This window comes from Rhipicephalus microplus, unplaced genomic scaffold (genome assembly GCF_043290135.1).
Source record: "Rhipicephalus microplus isolate Deutch F79 unplaced genomic scaffold, USDA_Rmic scaffold_69, whole genome shotgun sequence".
In the NCBI taxonomy this organism is placed as follows: domain Eukaryota; kingdom Metazoa; phylum Arthropoda; class Arachnida; order Ixodida; family Ixodidae; genus Rhipicephalus; species Rhipicephalus microplus.
Window position 1 is genome coordinate 1,087,112 of NW_027464642.1, and position 12,719 is coordinate 1,099,830.

A 12,719-nucleotide genomic window follows, 5' to 3' on the forward strand; every position below is an offset into this window, starting at 1 on the left:
CGGAGTCCCTAGTTGTGGAGTTTCTAGTTGCGGAGTCTCAAGCTGCGGAGTTGCAAGTTGTGGAGTTTCTAGTTGTGGAGTCTCAAGTTGTGGAGTTTCAAGTTGTGGAGTTTCAAGTTGTGGAGTCTCTAGTTGTGGAGTTTCTAGTTGCAGAGTATCTAGTTGTGGAGTTTCCAGTTGTGGAGTTTCTAGTTGTGAAGCTGTGGAGTCTCTGGTTGTGGAGTTTTTAGTTGTGGAGTTTCTAGTTGTGGAGTTTCGAGTTGTGGAGTCTCTAGTTGTGGAGTTTCCAGTTGTGGAGTATCTAGTTGTGGAGTTTCCAGTTGTGAAGTATCTAGTTGTGGAGTTTCCAGTTGTGGAGTATCTAGTTGTGGAGTTTTAAGTTGTGAAGTAACTAGTTGCGGAGTTTCTAGTTGCGGAATTTTTAATAGCGGAGTTTCTAGATGTGAAGTTTCAAGTTGCGGAGTCTCAAGTTGTGGAGTTTCCAGTTGTGGAGTTTTTAGTTGTGGAGTTTCTAGTTGTTGAGTTTCTAGTTGTGAAGTCTCTAGTTTTGCAGTTACTAGTTGTGGAGTTTCTAGATATGGAATTTCTAGTTGCCGAGTCTGTATTTGTGGAGTTTGTAGTTGTGAAGTTTCAGGTTGTGGAGTTTCTAGTTGCGGAGTCTCTAGTTGCGGAGTTTCTAGTTGCGGAGTTTCTAGTTGTGGAGTTTCTGGTTGTGGAGTTTCTAGTTGAGGAGTTTCAAGTTGTGGAGTTTCTAGTTGTGGAGTCTCAAGTTGTGGACTTTAAACTTGTGGAGTTTCTAGTTGTGGAGTTTCTCGTTTTGGAGTTTCTAGTTGTGGAGCTTCTAGTTGTAGAGTCTCCTGTTGCGGAGTTTCTAGTTGCGGAGTTTCTAGTTGTGAAGTTTCTGGTTGTGGAGTTTCTAGTTGAGGAGTTTCAAGTTGAAGAGTTTTTAGTTGTGGAGTGTCTAGTTGTGGAGTTTCCAGTTGTGGAGTTTCGAGTTGTGGAGTTTCTAGTTTTGGAGTTTCTAGTCGTGGAGTTTCTAGTTGTAGAGTCTCCTGTTGCGGAGTTTCTAGTTGCGGAGTTTCTAGTTGGGGAGTTTCCAGTTGTGGAGTTTCTAGTTGTGGAGTTTCTATTTGTGGAGTCTCTAGTTGTGTAGTTTCTAGCTGCGGAGTTTCTAGTTGCGGAGTTTCTATTTGTGGAGTTTCTAGCTGCGGAGTTTCTAGTTGCGGAGTCTCTAGTTGTGGAGTTTCTAGTTGCGGAATCTCTAGTTGTGGAGTTTCTAGTTGTGGAGTTTATAGTTGTGGAGTTTCTAGTTGCGGAGTTTCTAGTTGTGGAGTTTCTAGTTGTGGAGTCTCTAGTTGCAGAGTTTCTAGTTGTGGAGTTTCTAGTTGTGGAGTTTCAAGTTGTGGAGTCTCTAGTTGTGGAGTTTCTAGTTGCGGAGTATCTAGTTGTGGAGTTTCCAGTTGTGGAGTTTCTAGTTGTGGAGTTTCTAGTTGTGGAGTTTCGAGTTGTGGAGTCTCTAGTTGTGGAGTTTCTAGTTGTGGAGTTTCCAGTTGTGGAGTATCTAGTTGTGGAGTTTCCATTTGTGAAGTATCTAGTTGTGGAGTTTCCAGTTGTGGAGTATCTAGTTGTGGAGTTTCAAGTTGTGGAGTTTCTAGTTGTGGAGTTTCTAGTTGCGGAGTTTTTAATAGCGGAGTTTATTGTTGTGGAGTTTCAAGTTGCGGAGTCTCAAGTTGTGGAGTTTCCAGTTGTGGAGTTTTTAGTTGTTGAGTTTCTAGTTGTGAAGTCTAGTTTTACAGTTTCTCGTTGTGGAGTTTCTAGATATGAAATTTCTAGTTGCCGAGTCTCTATTTGTGGAGTTTCTAGTTGCGGAGTTTCTAGTTGTGGAGTTTCTGGTTGTGGAGTTTCTAGTTGTGGAGTTTCAAGTTGTGGAGTTTCTAGTTGTGGAGTCTCTAGTTGCGGAGTTTCTAGTTGTGAAGTTTCTAGTTGTGGAGTTTCTAGTTTTGAAGTTTCTAGTTGTGGAGTATCTAGTAGTGGAGTTTCTAGTTGTGGAGTTTCTAGTTGTGGAGTTTCTAGTTGTGGAGTCCCTAGTTGCGGAGTTTCTAGTTGCGAAGTTTCAAGTTGTGGAGTTTCAAGTTGCGGAGTCTCAAGCTGTGGAGTTTCTAGTTGTGGAGTTTCCAGTTGTGGAGTTTCGAGTTGTGGAGTTTCTAGTTGCAGAGTCTCTAGTTGTGGAGTTTCAAGTTGTGGAGTCTCTAGTTGTGGAGTTTCTAGTTCCCGAGTTTCCAGTTGTGGAGTATCTAGTAGTGGAGTTTCCAGTTGTGGAGTTTCTAGTTGTGGAGTTTCTAGTTGCGGAGTCCCTAGTTGTGGAGTTTCTAGTTGCGCAGTCTCAAGCTGCAGAGTTTCAAGTTGTGGAGTTTCTAGTTGTGGAGTCTCAAGTTGTGGAGTTTCAAGTTGTGGAGTTTCAAGTTGTGGAGTCTCTAGTTGTGGAGTTTCTAGTTGCAGAGTATCTAGTTGTGGAGTTTCCAGTTGTGGAGTTTCTAGTTGTGAAGCTGTGGAGTCTCTGGTTGTGGAGTTTTTAGTTGTGGAGTTTCTAGTTGTGGAGTTTCGAGTTGTGGAGTCTCTAGTTGTGGAGTTTCCAGTTGTGGAGTATCTAGTTGTGGAGTTTCCAGTTGTGAAGTATCTAGTTGTGGAGTTTCCAGTTGTGGAGTATCTAGTTGTGGAGTTTTAAGTTGTGAAGTTTCTAGTTGCGGAGTTTCTAGTTGCGGAGTTTTTAATAGCGGAGTTTCTAGATGTGAAGTTTCAAGTTGCGGAGTCTCAAGTTGTGGAGTTTCCAGTTGTGGAGTTTTTAGTTGTGGAGTTTCTAGCTGTTGAGTTTCTAGTTGTGAAGTCACTAGTTTTGCAGTTACTAGTTGTGGAGTTTCTAGATATGGAATTTCTAGTTGCCGAGTCTGTATTTGTGGAGTTTGTAGTTGTGGAGTTTCTAGTTGTGGAGTTTCTAGTTGTGGAGTCTCTAGTTGCGGAGTTTCTAGTTGCGGAGTTTCTAGTTGTGGAGTTTCTAGTTGTGGATTTTCTCGTTTTGGAGTTTCTAGTTGTGGAGTTTCCAGTTGTAGAGTCTCCTGTTGCGGAGTTTCTAGTTGTGAAGTTTCTGGTTGTGGAGTTTCTAGTTGAGGAGTTTCAAGTTGAAGAGTTTTTAGTTGTGGAGTGTCTAGTTGTGGAGTTTCCAGTTGTGGAGTTTCGAGTTGTGGAGTTTCTAGTTTTGGAGTTTCTAGTCGTGGAGTTTCTAGTTGTAGAGTCTCCTGTTGCGGAGTTTCTAGTTGCGGAGTTTCTAGTTGGGGAGTTTCCAGTTGTGGAGTTTCTAGTTGTGGAGTTTCTATTTGTGGAGTCTCTAGTTGTGTAGTTTCTAGCTGCGGAGTTTCTAGTTGCGGAGTTTCTATTTGTGGAGTTTCTAGCTGCGAAGTTTCTAGTTGCGGAGTCTCTGGTTGTGGAGTTTCTAGTTGCGGAATCTCTAGTTGTGGAGTTTCTAGTTGTGGAGTTTCTAGTTGTGGAGTTTCTAGTTGTGGAGTCTCTGGTTGTGGAGTTTCTAGTTGCGGAATCTCTAGTTGTGGAGTTTCTAGTTGTGGAGTTTCTTGTTGCGGAGTTTCTAGTTGCGGTGTTTTTAATAGCGGAGTTTATTGTTGTGGAGTTTCAAGTTGCGGAGTCTCAAGTTGTGGAGTTTCCAGTTGTGGAGTTTTTAGTTGTGGAGTTTCTAGTTGTTGAGTTTCTAGTTGTGAAGTCTAGTTTTACAGTTTCTCGTTGTGGAGTTTCTAGATATGAAATTTCTAGTTGCCGAGTCTCTATTTGTGGAGTTTCTAGTTGCGGAGTTTCTGGTTGTGGAGTTTCTAGCTGTGGAGTTTCAAGTTGTGGAGTTTCTAGTTGTGGAGTCTCTAGTTGCGCAGTTTCTAGTTGTGAAGTTTCTAGTTGTGGAGTTTCTAGTTTTGAAGTTTCTAGTTGTGGAGTTTCTAGTGTTAGAGTCTCCTGTTGCGGAGTTTCTAGTTGCGGAGTTTCTAGTTGGGGAGTTTCCAGTTGTGGAGTTTCTAGTTGTGGAGTTTCTACTTGTGGAGTCTCAAGTTGTGGAGTTTAAACTTGTGGAGTTTCAAGTTGTGGAGTCTATAGTTGTGGAGTTTCTAGTTGTGGAGTATCTAGTTGTGGATTTTCCAGTTGTGGAGTTTCTAGTTGTTCAGTTGTGGAGTACCTAGTTGTTGAGTTTCTAGTTGCAGAGTCTCTAGTTGTGGAGTTTCAAATTGTGGAGTCTCCAGTTGTGGAGTATCTAGTTGTGGAGTTTCAAGTTGTGGAGTTTCTAGTTGCGGAGTTTCTAGTTGCGGTGTTTTTAATAGCGGAGTTTATTGTTGTGGAGTTTCAAGTTGCGGAGTCTCAAGTTGTGGAGTTTCCAGTTGTGGAGTTTTTAGTTTTGGAGTTTCTAGTTGTTGAGTTTCTAGTTGTGAAGTCTAGTTTTACAGTTTCTCGTTGTGGAGTTTCTAGATATGAAATTTCTAGTTGCCGAGTCTCTATTTGTGGAGTTTCTAGTTGCGGAGTTTCTGGTTGTGGAGTTTCTAGCTGTGGAGTTTCAAGTTGTGGAGTTTCTAGTTGTGGAGTCTCTAGTTGCGGAGTTTCTAGTTGTGAAGTTTCTAGTTGTGGAGTTTCTAGTTTTGAAGTTTCTAGTTGTGGAGTTTCTAGTGTTAGAGTCTCCTGTTGCGGAGTTTGTAGTTGCGGAGTTTCTAGTTGGGGAGTTTCCAGTTGTGGAGTTTCTAGTTGTGGAGTTTCTACTTGTGGAGTCTCAAGTTGTGGAGTTTAAACTTGTGGAGTTTCAAGTTGTGGAGTCTATAGTTGTGGAGTTTCTAGTTGTAGATTTTCTAGTTGTGGAGTATCTAGTTGTGGATTTTCCAGTTGTGGAGTTTCTAGTTGTTCAGTTGTGGAGTACCTAGTTGTTGAGTTTCTAGTTGCAGAGTCTCTAGTTGTGGAGTTTCAAATTGTGGAGTCTCTAGATGTGGAGATTCTAGTTGTCGAGTTGCCAGTTGTGGAGTATCTAGTAGTGGAGTTTCGAGTTGTGGAGTTTCTAGTTGTGGAGTTTCTAGTTGTGGAGTCCCCAGTTGCGGAGTTTCTAGTTGCGAAGTTTCAAGTTGTGGAGTTTCAAGTTGCGGAGTCTCAAGCTGTGGAGTTTCTAGTTGTGGAGTTTCCAGTTGTGGAGTTTCAAGTTGTGGAGTTTCTAGTTGCAGAGTCTCTAGTTGTGGAGTTTCAAGTTGTGGAGTCTCTAGTTGTGGAGTTTCTAGTTGTCGAGTTTCCAGTTGTGGAGTATCTAGTAGTGGAGTTTCGAGTTGTGGAGTTTCTAGTTGTGGAGTTTCTAGTTGTGGAGTCCCCAGTTTCGGAGTTTCTAGTTGCGAAGTTTCAAGTTGTGGAGTTTCAAGTTGCGGAGTCTCAAGCTGTGGAGTTTCTAGTTGTGGAGTTTCCAGTTGTGGAGTTTCAAGTTGTGGAGTTTCTAGTTGCAGAGTATCTAGTTGTGGAGTTTCCAGTTGTGGAGTTTCTAGTTGTGAAGCTGTGGAGTCTCTGGTTGTGAAGTTTTTAGTTGTGGAGTTTCTAGTTGTGGAGTTTCGAGTTGTGGAGTCTCTAGTTGTGGAGTTTCCAGTTGTGGAGTATCTAGTTGTGGAGTTTCCAGTTGTGAAGTATCTAGTTGTGGAGTTTCCAGTTGTGGAGTATCTAGTTGTGGAGTTTTAAGTTGTGAAGTTTCTAGTTGCGGAGTTTCTAGTTGCGGAGTTTTTAATAGCGGAGTTTCTAGTTGTGAAGTTTCAAGTTGCGGAGTCTCAAGTTGTGGAGTTTCCAGTTGTGGAGTTTTTAGTTGTGGAGTTTCTAGTTGTTGAGTTTCTAGTGGTGAAGTCTCTAGTTTTGCAGTTACTAGTTGTGGAGTTTCTAGATATGGAATTTCTAGTTGCCGAGTCTGTATTTGTGGAGTTTGTAGTTGTGGAGTTTCTAGTTGTGGAGTTTCTAGTTGTGGAGTCTCTAGTTGCGGAGTTTCTAGTTGCGGAGTTTCTAGTTGTGGAGTTTCTGGTTGTGGAGTTTCTAGTTGAGGAGTTTCAAGTTGTAGAGTTTCTAGTTGTGGAGTCTCAAGTTGTGGACTTTAAACTTGTGGAGTTTCTAGTTGTGGAGTTTCTCGTTTTGGAGTTTCTAGTTGTGGAGTTTCTAGTTGTAGAGTCTCCTGTTGCGGAGTTTCTAGTTGCGGAGTTTCTAGTTGGGGAGTTTCCAGTTGTGGAGTTTCTAGTTGTGGAGTTTCTATTTGTGGAGTCTCTAGTTGTGTAGTTTCTAGCTGCGGAGTTTCTAGTTGCGGAGTTTCTATTTGTGGAGTTTCTAGCTGCGAAGTTTCTAGTTGCGGAGTCTCTGGTTGTGGAGTTTCTAGTTGCGGAATCTCTAGTTGTGGAGTTTCTAGTTGTGGAGTTTCTAGTTGTGGAGTTTCTAGTTGTGGAGTCTCTGGTTGTGGAGTTTCTAGTTGCGGAATCTCTAGTTGTGGAGTTTCTAGTTGTGGAGTTTCTTGTTGCGGAGTTTCTAGTTGCGGTGTTTTTAATAGCGGAGTTTATTGTTGTGGAGTTTCAAGTTGCGGAGTCTCAAGTTGTGGAGTTTCCAGTTGTGGAGTTTTTAGTTGTGGAGTTTCTAGTTGTTGAGTTTCTAGTTGTGAAGTCTAGTTTTACAGTTTCTCGTTGTGGAGTTTCTAGATATGAAATTTCTAGTTGCCGAGTCTCTATTTGTGGAGTTTCTAGTTGCGGAGTTTCTGGTTGTGGAGTTTCTAGCTGTGGAGTTTCAAGTTGTGGAGTTTCTAGTTGTGGAGTCTCTAGTTGCGCAGTTTCTAGTTGTGAAGTTTCTAGTTGTGGAGTTTCTAGTTTTGAAGTTTCTAGTTGTGGAGTTTCTAGTGTTAGAGTCTCCTGTTGCGGAGTTTCTAGTTGCGGAGTTTCTAGTTGGGGAGTTTCCAGTTGTGGAGTTTCTAGTTGTGGAGTTTCTACTTGTGGAGTCTCAAGTTGTGGAGTTTAAACTTGTGGAGTTTCAAGTTGTGGAGTCTATAGTTGTGGAGTTTCTAGTTGTAGATTTTCTAGTTGTGGAGTATCTAGTTGTGGATTTTCCAGTTGTGGAGTTTCTAGTTGTTCAGTTGTGGAGTACCTAGTTGTTGAGTTTCTAGTTGCAGAGTCTCTAGTTGTGGAGTTTCAAATTGTGGAGTCTCCAGTTGTGGAGTATCTAGTTGTGGAGTTTCAAGTTGTGGAGTTTCTAGTTGCGGAGTTTCTAGTTGCGGTGTTTTTAATAGCGGAGTTTATTGTTGTGGAGTTTCAAGTTGCGGAGTCTCAAGTTGTGGAGTTTCCAGTTGTGGAGTTTTTAGTTTTGGAGTTTCTAGTTGTTGAGTTTCTAGTTGTGAAGTCTAGTTCTACAGTTTCTCGTTGTGGAGTTTCTAGATATGAAATTTCTAGTTGCCGAGTCTCTATTTGTGGAGTTTCTAGTTGCGGAGTTTCTGGTTGTGGAGTTTCTAGCTGTGGAGTTTCAAGTTGTGGAGTTTCTAGTTGTGGAGTCTCTAGTTGCGGAGTTTCTAGTTGTGAAGTTTCTAGTTGTGGAGTTTCTAGTTTTGAAGTTTCTAGTTGTGGAGTTTCTAGTGTTAGAGTCTCCTGTTGCGGAGTTTGTAGTTGCGGAGTTTCTAGTTGAGGAGTTTCCAGTTGTGGAGTTTCTAGTTGTGGAGTTTCTACTTGTGGAGTATCAAGTTGTGGAGTTTAAACTTGTGGAGTTTCAAGTTGTGGAGTCTATAGTTGTGGAGTTTCTAGTTGTAGATTTTCTAGTTGTGGAGTATCTAGTTGTGGATTTTCCAGTTGTGGAGTTTCTAGTTGTTCAGTTGTGGAGTACCTAGTTGTTGAGTTTCTAGTTGCAGAGTCTCTAGTTGTGGAGTTTCAAATTGTGGAGTCTCTAGATGTGGAGATTCTAGTTGTCGAGTTGCCAGTTGTGGAGTATCTAGTAGTGGAGTTTCGAGTTGTGGAGTTTCTAGTTGTGGAGTTTCTAGTTGTGGAGTCCCCAGTTGCGGAGTTTCTAGTTGCGAAGTTTCAAGTTGTGGAGTTTCAAGTTGCGGAGTCTCAAGCTGTGGAGTTTCTAGTTGTGGAGTTTCCAGTTGTGGAGTTTCAAGTTGTGGAGTTTCTAGTTGCAGAGTCTCTAGTTGTGGAGTTTCAAGTTGTGGAGTCTCTAGTTGTGGAGTTTCTAGTTGTCGAGTTTCCAGTTGTGGAGTATCTAGTAGTGGAGTTTCGAGTTGTGGAGTTTCTAGTTGTGGAGTTTCTAGTTGTGGAGTCCCCAGTTGCGGAGTTTCTAGTTGCGAAGTTTCAAGTTGTGGAGTTTCAAGTTGTGGAGTCTCAAGCTGTGGAGTTTCTAGTTGTGGAGTTTCCAGTTGTGGAGTTTCAAGTTGTGGAGTTTCTAGTTGCAGAGTATCTAGTTGTGGAGTTTCCAGTTGTGGAGTTTCTAGTTGTGAAGCTGTGGAGTCTCTGGTTGTGAAGTTTTTAGTTGTGGAGTTTCGAGTTGTGGAGTCTCTAGTTGTGGAGTTTCCAGTGGTGGAGTATCTAGTTGTGGAGTTTCCAGTTGTGAAGTATCTAGTTGTGGAGTTTCCAGTTGTGGAGTATCTAGTTGTGGAGTTTTAAGTTGTGGAGTTTTTAGTTGCGGAGTTTCTAGTTGCGGAGTTTTTAATAGCGGAGTTTCTAGTTGTGAATTTTCAAGTTGCGGAGTCTCAAGTTGTGGAGTTTCCAGTTGTGGAGTTTTTAGTTGTGGAGTTTCTAGTTGTTGAGTTTCTAGTTGTGAAGTCTCTAGTTTTGCAGTTACTAGTTGTGGAGTTTCTAGATATGGAATTTCTAGTTGCCGAGTCTGTATTTGTGGAGTTTGTAGTTGTGGAGTTTCAGGTTGTGGAGTTTCTAGTTGTGGAGTCTCTAGTTGCGGAGTTTCTAGTTGCGGAGTTTCTAGTTGTGGAGTTTCAGGTTGTGGAGTTTCTAGTTGAGGAGTTTCAAGTTGTGGAGTTTCTAGTTGTGGAGTCTCAAGTTGTGGACTTTAAACTTGTGGAGTTTCTAGTTGTGGAGTTTCTCGTTTTGGAGTTTCTAGTTGTGGAGCTTCTAGTTGTAGAGTCTCCTGTTGCGGAGTTTCTAGTTGCGGAGTTTCTAGTTGTGAAGTTTCTGGTTGTGGAGTGTCTAGTTGTGGAGTTTCCAGTTGTGGAGTTTCGAGTTGTGGAGTTTCTAGTTTTGGAGTTTCTAGTCGTGGAGTTTCTGGTTGTAGAGTCTCCTGTTGCGGAGTTTCTAGTTGCGGAGTTTCTAGTTGGGGAGTTTCCTGTTGTGGAGTTTCTAGTTGTGGAGTTTCTATTTGTGGAGTCTCTAGTTGTGTAGTTTCTAGCTGCGGAGTTTCTAGTTGCGGAGTTTCTATTTGTGGAGTTTCTAGCTGCGGAGTTTCTAGTTGCGGAGTCTCTGGTTGTGGAGTTTCTAGTTGCGGAATCTCTAGTTGTGGAGTTTCTAGTTGTGGAGTTTCTAGTTGTGGAGTTTCTAGTTGTGGAGTTTCTAGTTGCGGAGTTTCTAGTTGTGGAGTTTCTAGTTGTGGAGTCTCTAGTTGCAGAGTTTCTAGTTGTGGAGTTTCCAGTTGTGGAGTTTCTAGTTGTGAAGCTGTGGAGTCTCTGGTTGTGGAGTTTTTAGTTGTGGAGTTTCTAGTTGTGGAGTTTCGAGTTGTGGAGTCTCTAGTTGTGGAGTTTCCAGTTGTGGAGTATCTAGTTGTGGAGTTTCCAGTTGTGAAGTATCTAGTTGTGGAGTTTCCAGTTGTTGAGTATCTAGTTGTGGAGTTTTAAGTTGTGAAGATTCTAGTTGCGGAGTTTCTAGTTGCGGAGTTTTTAATAGCGGAGTTTCTAGATGTGAAGTTTCAAGTTGCGGAGTCTCAAGTTGTGGAGTTTCCAGTTGTGGAGTTTTTAGTTGTGCAGTTTCTAGTTGTTGAGTTTCTAGTTGTGAAGTCTCTAGTTGTGGAGTTTCTGGTTGTGGAGTTTCTAGTTGAGGAGTTTCAAGTTGTGGAGTTTCTAGTTGTGGAGTCTCAAGTTGTGGGCTTTAAACTTGTGGAGTTTCTAGTTGTGGAGTTTCTCGTTTTGGAGTTTCTAGTTGTGGAGCTTCTAGTTGTAGAGTCTCCTGTTGCGGAGTTTCTAGTTGCGGAGTTTCTAGTTGTGAAGTTTCTGGTTGTGGAGTTTCTAGTTGAGGAGTTTCAAGTTGAAGAGTTTTTAGTTGTGGAGTGTCTAGTTGTGGAGTTTCCAGTTGTGGAGTTTCGAGTTGTGGAGTTTCTAGATATGGAATTTCTAGTTGCCGAGTCTGTATTTGTGGAGTTTGTAGTTGTGGAGTTTCTAGTTGTAGAGTTTCTAGTTGTGGAGTCTCTAGTTGCAGAGTTTCTAGTTGCGGAGTTTCTAGTTGTGGAGTTTCTGGTTGTGGAGTTTCTAGTTGAGGAGTTTCAAGTTGTGGAGTTTCTAGTTGTGGAGTCTCAAGTTGTGGGCTTTAAACTTGTGGAGTTTCTAGTTGTGGAGTTTCTCGTTTTGGAGTTTCTAGTTGTGGAGCTTCTAGTTGTAGAGTCTCCTGTTGCGGAGTTTCTAGTTGCGGAGTTTCTAGTTGTGAAGTTTCTGGTTGTGGAGTTTCTAGTTGAGGAGTTTCAAGTTGAAGAGTTTTTAGTTGTGGAGTGTCTAGTTGTGGAGTTTCCAGTTGTGGAGTTTCGAGTTGTGGAGTTTCTAGTTTTGGAGTTTCTAGTCGTGGAGTTTCTAGTTGTAGAGTCTCCTGTTGCGGAGTTTCTAGTTGCGGAGTTTCTAGTTGGGGAGTTTCCAGTTGTGGAGTTTCTAGTTGTGGAGTTTCTATTTGTGGAGTCTCTAGTTGTGTAGTTTCTAGCTGCGGAGTTTCTAGTTGCGGAGTTTCTATTTGTGGAGTTTCTAGCTGCGGAGTTTCTAGTTGCGGAGTCTCTGGTTGTGGAGTTTCTAGTTGCGGAATCTCTAGTTGTGGAGTTTCTAGTTGTGGAGTTTCTAGTTGTGGAGTTTCTAGTTGTGGAGTTTCTAGTTGCGGAGTTTCTAGTTGTGGAGTTTCTAGTTGTGGAGTCTCTAGTCGCGAAGTTTCTAGTTGTGGAGTTTCTAGTTGTGGAGTTTCAAGTTGTGGAGTCTCTAGTTGTGGAGTTTCTAGTTGCGGAGTATCTAGTTGTGGAGTTTCCAGTTGTGGAGTTTTTAGTTGTGGAGTTTCTAGTTGTGGAGTTTCGAGTTGTGGAGTCTCTAGTTGTGGAGTTTCTAGTTGTGGAGTTTCCAGTTGTGGAGTATCTAGTTGTGGAGTTTCCATTTGTGAAGTATCTAGTTGTGGAGTTTCCAGTTGTGGAGTATCTAGTTGTGGAGTTTCAAGTTGTGGAGTTTCTAGTTGCGGAGTTTCTAGTTGTTGAGTTTCTAGTTGTGAAGTCTAGTTTTACAGTTTCTCGTTGTGGAGTTTCTAGATATGAAATTTCTAGTTGCCGAGTCTCTATTTGTGGAGTTTCTAGTTGTGGAGTTTCTAGTTGTGGAGTTTCTGGTTGTGGAGTTTCTAGTTGTGGAGTTTCAAGTTGTGGAGTTTCTAGTTGTGGAGTCTCTAGTTGCGGAGTTTCTAGTTGTGAAGTTTCTAGTTGTGGAGTTTCTAGTTTTGAAGTTTCTAGTTGTGGAGTTTCTAGTGTTAGAGTCTCCTGTTGCGGAGTTTCTAGTTGCGGAGTTTCTAGTTGGGGAGTTTCCAGTTGTGGAGTTTCTAGTTGTGGAGTTTCTACTTGTGGAGTCTCAAGTTGTGGAGTTTAAACTTGTGGAGTTTCAAGTTGTGGAGTCTATAGTTGTGGAGTTTCTAGTTGTAGATTTTCTAGTTGTGGAGTATCTAGTTGTGGATTTTCCAGTTGTGGAGTTTCTAGTTGTTCAGTTGTGGAGTATCTAGTTGTTGAGTTTCTAGTTGTGGAGTTTCAAATTGTGGAGTCTCTAGATGTGGAGTTTCTAGTTGTCGAGTTTCCAGTTGTGGAGTATCTAGTAGTGGAGTTTCGAGTTGTGGAGTTTCTAGTTGTGGAGTTTCTAGTTGTGGAGTCCCTAGTTGCGGAGTTTCTAGTTGCGAAGTTTCAAGTTGTGGAGTTTCAAGTTGCGGAGTCTCAAGCTGTGGAGTTTCTAGTTGTGGAGTTTCCAGTTGTGGAGTTTCGAGTTGTGGAGTTTCTAGTTGCAGAGTCTCTAGTTGTGGAGTTTCAAGTTGTGGAGTCTCTAGTTGTGGAGTTTCTAGTTGCCGAGTTTCCAGTTGTGGAGTATCTAGTAGTGGAGTTTCCAGTTGTGGAGTTTCTAGTTGTGGAGTTTCTAGTTGCGGAGTCCCTAGTTGTGGAGTTTCTAGTTGCGGAGTCTCAAGCTGCGGAGTTGCAAGTTGTGGAGTTTCTAGTTGTGGAGTCTCAAGTTGTGGAGTTTCAAGTTGTGGAGTTTCAAGTTGTGGAGTCTCTAGTTGTGGAGTTTCTAGTTGCAGAGTATCTAGTTGTGGAGTTTCCAGTTGTGGAGTTTCTAGTTGTGAAGCTGTGGAGTCTCTGGTTGTGGAGTTTTTAGTTGTGGAGTTTCTAGTTGTGGAGTTTCGAGTTGTGGAGTCTCTAGTTGTGGAGTTTCCAGTTGTGGAGTATCTAGTTGTGGAGTTTCCAGTTGTGAAGTATCTAGTTGTGGAGTTTCCAGT